The following is a 10,815-nucleotide window of genomic DNA, read 5'->3' on the forward strand; positions in this document are numbered from 1 at the left end:
GATGAATAGGAGGCAAGAATGCTTTCAAAACGTGGCCTAAGGGGTCACAGCTCTGCAAGGCCTGTACACCACAGCCATTTCGAGCAGTTAAAGGAGTAATGTGTGACGTCTTCAATGTAGGGACCACAGAAAGCTAATGCAGAAAGTACATTGGGATGAACTGACACCCAAAGCAGAGTTTTGGCAACCCGTGGGGAATGGGAAAGGAACCCAGGTTCCCCAATTCTTAGTGATCTGAAGCAGGGGTAAATACAGATTTGCATTTAATTTCTAAGTTTATATAGAATGGGTTCTTTTTGGTATGAAATTTAAGTGAACCGAAACATTGTCTCAAATCGTACGCAATTTTTTTGTACCAGAATAGCTCCTATTTGTTGCAGTTTAAAGGTATATCGTAAAAAACATGAATTTTTACCAGAACCCATCCAGGTTCTGGTATTACTAAGGCTTTAAATAGGTGAAGAAGAGTTAGATGATGGGATTACTATATATAAAGATTTATTTTTCTAAAGTGAAATAGTATAATGGTTTTTTGACTTCTTATAGATTGATACTAAAAGGAAGTTCTCTAGGAAGTTGGAAGTACTTCCTGGTCCTGCTTGCCTTGAGCATATCTTTTTGTGAAAAAATGAACCCTCAGCCACTTGGTCTTGCCATCAAAACAATTTTCCACAATATTTCACTTTGAGGCGTAATGTCTGAAATCAGTACTTACAAAAAGTTAACCTCTTGCCCTTTCGACAACATTGTAAACAATGAGAACTGAGTCATAAGAATGGCTGGCTGGACTTCAGACAAGGACAAGGAAGGTAATAGTGGCACAAACCGATCTTTAATTTGTTAACTAGAGAAACCATTTGACAAGAATCCTACAATCTCTTGGCTTGTCAGAGGTTGAATTTGATTTTCTAAGGTGGATTAATGGGAGGATTTAGGGACGGAGCTGGTGCCTGCCACAGCCCGAGGAACACCGGCTTGGGGGTAGCTGTGTTGAGAAGTGTGTGTGCAAGTGGGGGCAGGGCCAGGAATTAAGGGTGTTGGGCAGGTGCTGGGAGGAGAGATTTGTGTGTGGTGGGGAGGCGGTGATTTACGTAGAGGAGCAAAATCTCAGTCCCGTAAACCAATTTGTTACGGAGCTTCTTCCCATCATCTAACTCTTCACCTATTTAAAGCCTAATGTTTTGAAACTTTCAACTGTCTTGCAATTATTTTTACAACTGTGGATTTTATCAACTGTGGATTGTGATAAACAGATGGATCTTTAGGTTCTGTAAAGATTAATAGAAAGTACCCATATTTTAGTTTCACATGCTTCTTTTACTGGGAAAAATGTCTAAATCTGATAAATTATGTTCTCGAAATAAAGTATTATGTAGTGTTTACCAATGCTAAAGAAGTATATTCATTAACAAAAGGAAAAGTTCGGGTTATAAAAATTACAAAATAAGATGTATAATGACACCGATTTTGTATATTCACATATACAAAGGGATCTGAGAAAAGTGTTGTCCAAAGTGAATTATGGGTGTTGTTAGCCTGTCTGCACTTCACACTTAGAATGACTCAACCTATGACTCTCCGGATGCTGATTCGCCGATGATTAAAAACAATCAAGTGGGTGTTTTAAATTTTCTGAGGGCGTGGAAATGCAAAGTGATGTGATTAAGGATAGAAAGGCCTTGGGGAGAAGGGAAACCACAGCACAGCACGGAGATGTGCGAGACACTCTCTGTGCTGCAAATGCAGATGTGAGTTGGTGCGGTCACAGCACTGCCGCGCGCATCCCGCCGCCCTGTAGATGGATGTGGTCCCACAGCGGAAGGGCCGAATCCCGCCGCCCTGTAGATGGATGTGGTCCCACAGCGGAAGGGCTGAAAGATGGGTAACCCGCCTCAGCTGAAGCGATGATAAGGGCGAGAGGAACAAATGCAGCCCCTGGCCCGTAGAGCCCTGTAAATGATCCTATTCCTCAGGGATTTTCGGAGTTTAGGATAACCAGATTCCTGGTGGATTTTTCCTCCTTTACAGTGATGAATGTTATTGAGTAAAGCTTTAGAAAATAGATCTGATTTAACTAACTTCTAAAAATTTTTTATTTTATTATTAGTTTCAAATATACAGTACATTGGTTAGGTATTTATATAGTTTATAAAACATTCTTCCTAATTGCTTTTTCTCTCCTCTGGCTCTCCACCCAGCCATTATACGAATGCTAACTGCATTCCCTCCGCCATGCTCCCCATCCCTGTGACCATCTATCAACCACTAATTTGTACTTCTTTAACCCTTCACCCCATTCTCCCAGCCCCCCAAGCCCCCTCCCCTCTGGTCATCCCCAGATCATCCCCAGATTGTCCTTAGATTCCGCATATAAGTGAAATCATGTGCTATTTATTTTCCTCTGTCTGACTTATTTCACTCAGCATAATAACTTCTAGGTCCATCCATGTCATTGCAAATGGTAGGATTTCATTTTTTTAATGGCTGAGTAATATTCCATTGTATATATGAACTACAACTTCTTTATCCAATTGTCTGTTGAGAGGCATTTAGGTTGCTTCCATATCTTGGCTATTGTCGATTGTACTGCCATGAGCATAGGGGCTCATAGATCTTTATGAATTATTGTTTTGGTTTTCTTTGGATAAATGCCCAGAAGTGCACTTACTGGGTCAAAAGGTATACTCATTTTTAATTTTTTGAGAAACCTCCAGACTGTTTTCCACAGTGGCTGTACCTGATTTAACTAATTTTTAAGTTGAGCACTCTGATTGAGAAGATGTGGTATCTTACAACAATATGGTGTTTTTTAAGTCCTTCAGTGTTTACTTACATCCTTAACTGTAAAAATGACTACTGTTGTGTTTTAGGTTTAATTCATAATTGTAAATAATGTTAATATCAAATTTTATCTCTGAAATGCTTTATGTTACCCATAGAAAATACTAGTTGGAAAATATATGAAAGCTAATGATAAATTCAAGTTATGTCTAAAATTTTTAAATATTTTTAAATTTATTTATTTATTTAATTGGAGAAATTACTTAAAATCCACCCCCCTCCCCCACCCCAGTCTACCTCTACCCTCTGGATCTAAAAATTTTAAATACACTAATCTGTTATGCATGATTCATAGAGAGGAAAAGTTGAAAGTTTTTCATACTTGGTTGTGTCTATGTAAAGATGTGGTTTCATATTAACATGTGCGAGATTATAATTTTTACTAGTGCTAATCTGGGTTTTCATGAGAAATATGTTAAAGATAGTCTTCAGATGTCAAATTATAATATACATCTAAAAATAATATAATTGTATTAACCAATGTTACACCGATACACTTAATTTAAAAAAGATAAAAAAATGACAAAAACCAAAAAAATAAAATAAAATAAAAATAAAAATAGTCTTAACTATTGTAGCATGATTTCTCACTTTCCTTCACTTCTCATTTCACTTATTTTTGAAGCCAAAGTGAATTAAATATTAAATTCAACAAATTTAATTGAGCTAATGTGAATAAAGTGGTCTCTTGCATATCAGAAGAAACAGATCTTGGGAACTTGGTAAGGGAGCCCACTGCCCTCCCGACTTCCGGGACTCAAAATGGGTCTTGGTCAGCATCAAGCGCACGGTTCAGTGGCATTAAATACATCGTAAATGTGCAGCCATCACCAGAATCCATCTCCATAGCTCTTTTCATCTTGGGAAACTGAAACTCTGTATCTGTGAAACACCAATTTCCCATTCCCCCTACTCCCAGCAACAAGCATTCTACTTTTTTCCTCTATGATTTTGACTAAGTATTTCATCTAAGTGGAATCATATAATTTGTCCTTCTGTGACTGGTTTATTTCATTTAGCAAAATGTCTCCAAGATCCATCCCTGTTGTAGCATGTTGGAAATTTCCTTCCTTTTTTAAGCCTGGCTAATAATATTCCATTGTATGTACAGACCACATTTTATCCATTCATGCTTATCCATTCATCTGTTCATGGACACTGGGTTGCTTTTTTTGACCATTTTGAATAATGCTGCTATAAACATGGGTATACAAATATCTTTTTTTTTGTCCCTGCTTTCAATTCTTTGGGGTACATTCAGAAGTAGAATTGCTAAATCATTTGGTAGTTCTATGTTTAATTTTTCCATAGTGGCTGCACCATTTCACATTCTCACCAACAATGCACAATTTATCCACATCTTCATGACGCTTATTATTTTCTGATGTTTTTAATAGTAGCCAGCCTGATGGATTTGAGATGCTAGCTCATCGAGGTTTTGATTTGCATGTCCCTAACAATCAGTGCTGTTGAGCATCCTTTTGTGTGCTTATTGGCTATTCGTATATCTTCTTTGGAAAAAATATCTATTGAAGTCTTTTGCCCATTATTTGAATTGGATTGTTTGTTTATTGTTGTTGAGTTTTTAATATTCTCTCTATACATGGACAATAGACTAGTGGTTACCAGAGGGAGGGAGGAGGTCGGGGAGGGAGGAGGTGGATGGGGTAAAAGGGGTCAAATATGTGGTGACAGAAAGAAATCTATGGGAGTGAACACACGATGCCATATATACATATGCCTTACTGTTGAACTGTACACTTGAAACTTACTGGATTGCATTAACCAATGTCACCATAAGAAATAAATAAAAATAAATACATAAATAAATTTTCTCTCTCTATTTTGGATATTAATTCCTTATCAGATGTATGATTTTCAAATGTTCCATTCTCCCACTGGGATTTTGATTAAGAAAAATCTGGGCAAGTTTGGGAGAAGGTAGTTGTCTGAGTCCATCGAGTGCTATGACAAAAATAACATAGACTGTGCGGCTTACACAACAAACATTTATTTCTCACGTGAATATACACTGAAATTTGAAATTTGAATATACACTGCAAAGTAGATAACCTTGAAAGATTATTGTGCATTTTCTTGAGTGTGGTCATCATATTTTAGTCATGTAGGATAATGTCCTTATTCTTTGTAGGTATATATTGAATTATTTGAGGTGCAAAGTCATGATGTGTGTGATTTAATTTCAAATGGTTCAGTAAAGTAAGCAAACACAAATGTGGTGAAAAATTAACAATTGACGAGCATGAAGGATATATAAGACTTCTCTATACCATTCTTTTGACTTTTCTATAGACTTGAGAATGTTCAAGATACAATTTGAGATGGATAAAAGCAAAACAGAAAAAGACCGTCACTTGGTTAATAAAACACTGTTATGCTTGTGCTTTGACGTTGCTAAACTTGGCACTGTATTTAGTTGGAATCTTGAAATAAATATTTTTAAAATGTGGATACTTTTGCTGAGAGATCTAAATTTAGATTACAGGGCTGCCATGGAGAAATATTTGCCCCTTGAATCAGACGTTGAAAAGGTAGAGTTGATTTTGGCAGAGTGTACTCTGCCTACTGGCTAGAAGAAAATGTTCTCCCTTGGCTAATCATATTTGAATTTTACAGTACAGCTATTCAGAAGATGCACTTCCTATTTACCTAACAGGAGTTAAGAGAGAAGCTGTCACTCTTCTAGAATGGAGAAGCTAGAGGAGTCCAAAATGTGGGATATTGATAGAAAACTACATGGAAAGGGTAAGATGCATGCTTAGTCTTGGGAACACAGAAAGGATCTAATTCTAAGTATTTATATATGGAGGAGCAGAAAGTAGACGGGCCCATGTAAATGGAGTCAAAAGAAAGGGCTTGTGAAGAAAGACAAAGTGTGTTAGGGGGGTTCAAATATCGCATGTGAGTTTATTGAAGATGATTTGAAGACATAGAAAAGCACAAAGAAGAAAACAAAACCACTGACATCGCACCACAGAGGTTAGCTCTATGTATGTTTCCAGTTCTATATATGCCTCCAGTTCTATATACGCTTCCAAGCTGTTTTCCACACATTAATAACCATGATGATGACAATGCGCAAACATTTATTGTGCACTTGCCGTGTGCCAGGTACTATTTTAAGCAGGTGCTCACATTTTCTAAGTCAATAAGACAACTCTGCGCGGTAAGAACTGTCATTCTCTCCTTTTACCAACAACACAGTCGGCATGTTCATCTAAGTCGCCCACACAACGAGTGAGGTGGAGCCCAGAGTCAAATTCACGTCGTCTGACTACAGAGCCATTTTGTGTGAGATATATGTATATACACATATATATAATTTTTTACAGAAAAAAAAACAGCACACTGAACTGTGTATGTAACCTGCTTTTTAAAAAAGTAAAAAAAAGAAGAAAGCAGTCAATAAAATGGGAGATGAAATTTAAGTATGTGTGTTATGACATCAGGCTTTTTGCTTTATAGAAATGGATAAAAGATGTCTGATGTTATCGCTGATTTTAAATTTGCATGTAATAATTCTTTTACCACTTCAGAAAGTTGATTATTTTTATGAGTGACACATCTAAGCCAAAAGCAGTCTTTGAGCATCTAAGTTATTAATGGGATCCATGGACTAATTCAATAAAAAATTGAGTGTCTTAGAGTCTAGGCGTGAGGCCTAGAACATATATTATTTCCGTTTAGATCTTACGAACATTCATACGTAATTATTATTGTCTACATTTTTCACATGAAGTGAAGGGATTTCCTCTGACATGTGCCAGCCAATCAGGGTTGGCGTGGTGAGCTGAGCTGCATTTTCGAGCATTCTCCTCCCTGTGTGTTTCACGTAGAGTGGGCCACAAAAGCCATGTCGCACCGGACTGGGAGGCAGTAGAGCCAGAGCCACGTGGGCCTGTACCTCAGTAGGGCATCCAGGATCTGTTGGCGCTCACGGGCATTGTGGTTCACGGGCCAGCCCAGCCTCTCCGGAACCACTTGTCTCTCTCCCTGGATTCCCCAGATGTGACTTAACTCTTTGACAAATGGTGCCAACTACCCTCACAGGTCACCCACAACCTCAAAGTTGGGGCAGGAGGTGAGACAGCAGCACGGGCTCCCATCCGCCTTTGCGAATTCCAGTCTGTCCTTGTTCTTTTTCCTATGTCTGTCTTCTCTCCCTCCCCGCCTGCCCTGCGGACTTCAGGCTCAAGTGTCAGAAACTGAAACAATAGCTTTACAGAGACCGATTCCAGTCTGTCCTCGTTCTTTCACTATGTCTGTCTTCTCTCCCTGCCCGCCTGCCCCGCGGACTTCAGGCTCGAGTGTCAGAAACTGAAACAATAGCTTTACAGAGACCGTTTAACCAGCTTCCATACACGGTTGCAGGTCAAGTCACAGACCTAGTCATCTGCTTTCTGTGGTCGAAGCCCAATTATTGCGAGTAGGTGGCCAGATGGAAATAACTTGATCGTTCGTATTTAAATATCTTAGATATCTTAAATATCACATCTTTTGAGAATTATCTAATTAAGCGAAGAAGGAAGAGAGAGGTATCTTTTCCAATGTCTGGAATTTTTGAACAATAAATTTCGTGTAATTCAGCAAATTATTAAATTACTGGAGTAGATTATTAGGATCTTGAAAGTTGCTTCTGGCACCTCTTGCTGCTGTAACAAATTACCACAAGCTTAGTGGCCTAACGTGAATTTATTATTTTACAATCGTGGAGGTCAGAAGTCAAAATGGGTTTTGTGAGTCAAAATCCGGGTGTCTGCCTGGCTCGTTCCTCCTGGACACCCTAGGGACCTGTTGACTTCCCCTTTCCAGCTTCTAGGAGCCGCCCACATTCCTTGGCTCTCAGCTCCTCCCTCCACCTTCCAAGGTGTCTCTGACCTCTGCTGCCCTTCTCATATCTCTTTGGACTCTGACATTGGGGCCGGGCAGATAATCCCCTTCTGGACAGATAATCCCCTTCTCGAGATCTTTAACTAAATCACATCGGCAGAGTCCCTTTTAGCATGCAACAGAATATATTCACAAATTCTGGAGATTAGGCTGTGAACATTTTGGGGGAGACATTATTCTGACTACCACGGGCACTATGGAATTCCTCCTTTTGTGTCTTTCAACATAAGCTTTTATTGAAGTATGATCTATATTTAGAAAAGTGCATAAGTCGTAAGCGTACGTCTCAATGAATTTTTCACCAAGAGACACAATACGGCCCAGGTTAAGAAAGAGTGCATACCAAGAACTCCAGAAGTGTCCCTCTGGTCACCATCCTGACCCTGAGGATACCCACTGTCCTAACTTCTAATGCCACGAGCCAGCTGTGCCTGGTTTTGAACTGCCCATCAGTGGAATCACAGAGAACGTAGTCTTTTGAGTGTGACCACTTTCGCTCGGTCCATATGTTTGTGAGAGCCACTTGTGCTGTATCCACTTGTGTCTAGTTCTTCAGTATCACGGACAGACTCCACTTCGTCCATCACTCTACAGTTGATTGGCCTGTGCTCGTTTCTAGTTCGGGGCTATTGTAAGCCATTCTGCTACGGACATGTTTGCACACGGCTCTGGATGAACACAAGCAGGCATTTTTGCTGTGTGCGAGCAGAGAAGGGGGACTCTGGGTTGTGGCGTTTGTACACATTCAGCTTTAGTCTGTGCTGCAGAAACCACAGCAACACCCCGTTCTTGAGCCCTCCCCTTCTCTGTGGCCCCTATGCCCCAGGAATGGGTGATGCACTGAAGTTCAGGACTGGAATCTACAGACTTCATACATGACTTGGTTGATTTAGAAAACGATGCGACTATAATGGTCTATTTTGTTTTAGGCTGTGACGTAACATCCCTCGGGTCAAATGGCATGTCAGAATGCACAAGATCCATTCAAAAAAATACTGGGGTATCTTGTACGTGGTGGCAAGGCAATAAAGCATCCGGAAGTGTCAGGTGGAAAACAGCATCAAAGCAGATTTAAAAAAACAAAAATAAAAACAAGAAATTAGCAGGAAAAAGTGCTTCTTCCCCCAATGGAATGTTTACTGGCTGTGGGTTCTTATGGGGAACGTAGGAGTCCCTGGGTAGCTAGAATTCCTGGGAGCAAGCAGGCAGGTTACATATCTCAGCTTTACGTCACTGTCAAAATTGTCATGTGTTCTTTGCCATTAAGGAAAGGTTATACTTATAGGCCAACTCATCCCTGTCTTAACGAGACAAACTTGAGAAGTTGCAAGAGTGTGGAGAAGAGAGTAGTGGGCTGGTCATTCGCTTTTTTTTAAAATAAAGACAGACAAGAAAGCTGAAGGACTTATATCCTACCAATCCCAAAGTTACCGTGGTTAGGAAGCATTAGCCATGTGGGATCGAATCTGGTTCAAGGTAAATCTATCTTATATATGTTGTCATCATCAAATTGAGTTTCTGAATTATTTACTGCAAAGAGCAAGATGTTCTCCTGTCATATTCTGCTCTCTGCAAAGGCTTTATAATTGAATTCTGTGGAATGTGTAAGCTTTGCAAGGTTAGCTTTGGGCATAGCTTGTCTTGTAGGCTTGTTGTAGGAAAGCATATCTTTTAGTTGTTGTTATGGAAGGGCATGTATTCATAACATTGTAATGAGCACACCCACTTGCTGATCATTCTTTCATTACCTAAGACTGCAATGATTTTGTTATTCCTCTATATAAGTAGCATGAACCAACCGTTTGGTCAATATGGTGCTCTCTGCCCTCTTGAGGGCTGTTGGAAACAAACCAACCCAGGTCTAGCCCCACGCAGAGCTTCCAGAGGAAAGACTGGGTCCTACAGAGAGAAGTGTTGAGTTTTCGCTATCATGTTGCTGGAAAGGTCTGCTGGTCGCAGAAGCCAAGCCTGGGAGTTCTAGCTTTGGCAGGGGTGGGCTTCTCCAAGCCTCTGGCTATTGGGACCCCGTGTCCCCTGACCTGCTTTGGCACTTCTGGGCTGCTTTGTCTTGGTTTTCTAAGACTGTCTGGCCTGAGCAAACAGTTCTCCAGGCCATCTAACCTAGGCCACCAGGGGATGGGCTCAGGGGTAATAAAGTGCCCCTTGCAGCCAATGTCCTCCATGGATGTATTTTCCTCAGAAACTTTGAGGTAGAAAGTGGCTGGTTAACGAGATTTGAAATTCTGGATTCTCGAGCCAAAAAAATCTTCTTAACCACATCTCATTACCAACATTCATATTTTAAACCTTCGGAGGCTTTACTATTTTAAAATTAAGATGCATTATAAAAAAAATATCATGTTAGACTGTGTTTCTTTACCCTGCTTTAGGCCAGACTTGTTCATAAGTGAACAAGAGGGTCCAGAAAGCTTACTCCGGGTTACAAACAGGGTGTGAAATGTCCTAACAGAAAGTGGGAAGGCCTTGCCTTAGGCACCCAGCTGAAACTTAGCCACTGCATAAACAGTCGCAAGGGGAAAGTTCTCTAGCAAGGTGACCCAGTGACCTTGAAGTGGTCTCTTCTTCCCCACCCCCCGACCTAGAATTTCTCTCCATCCTGAGTCCTTTTCCCTCTGCAGACTTCCTGCTGCCCCAAGGGCTCCCCTCGCAAGCAGGTGAGGCCGGTTTTCTCTGTTGCCTCATCTTTGCCATCAGCGAGGCCCCGAGGAAACCACAGAAAGCTGTGTTTGCTTGAGGGAGAGGCTGAGGGCAGCCAGGGGGGTGTGCTCTCTTCTGCGGGGGCTCAGGACGAAGGAAGCAGGCTGGCCGTGGAGGGCACGAGGGAGCTGTATGGCCAGGGAGGTGGCAGAGGCCATGCTGTGTCCATGGGAAAGGCATAACAAGATGTCCCCTCCCTATGGCACTCTGGTCCTCTCCCCAGAGCAGCCTCCATTTCTGCTCCTGAGCACGCTCTCTTTCCGCTCACCCTTCCTCTCGAGACTGGCTGCTTTCCTCCTGCCTTTGAGAAGTCAGGTGGCCTTTCTGCCCCAGGGCCACTGTGAG

This window comes from Pteropus alecto, unplaced genomic scaffold, assembly GCF_000325575.1.
Source record: "Pteropus alecto unplaced genomic scaffold, ASM32557v1 scaffold97, whole genome shotgun sequence".
In the NCBI taxonomy this organism is placed as follows: Eukaryota; Metazoa; Chordata; class Mammalia; order Chiroptera; family Pteropodidae; genus Pteropus; species Pteropus alecto.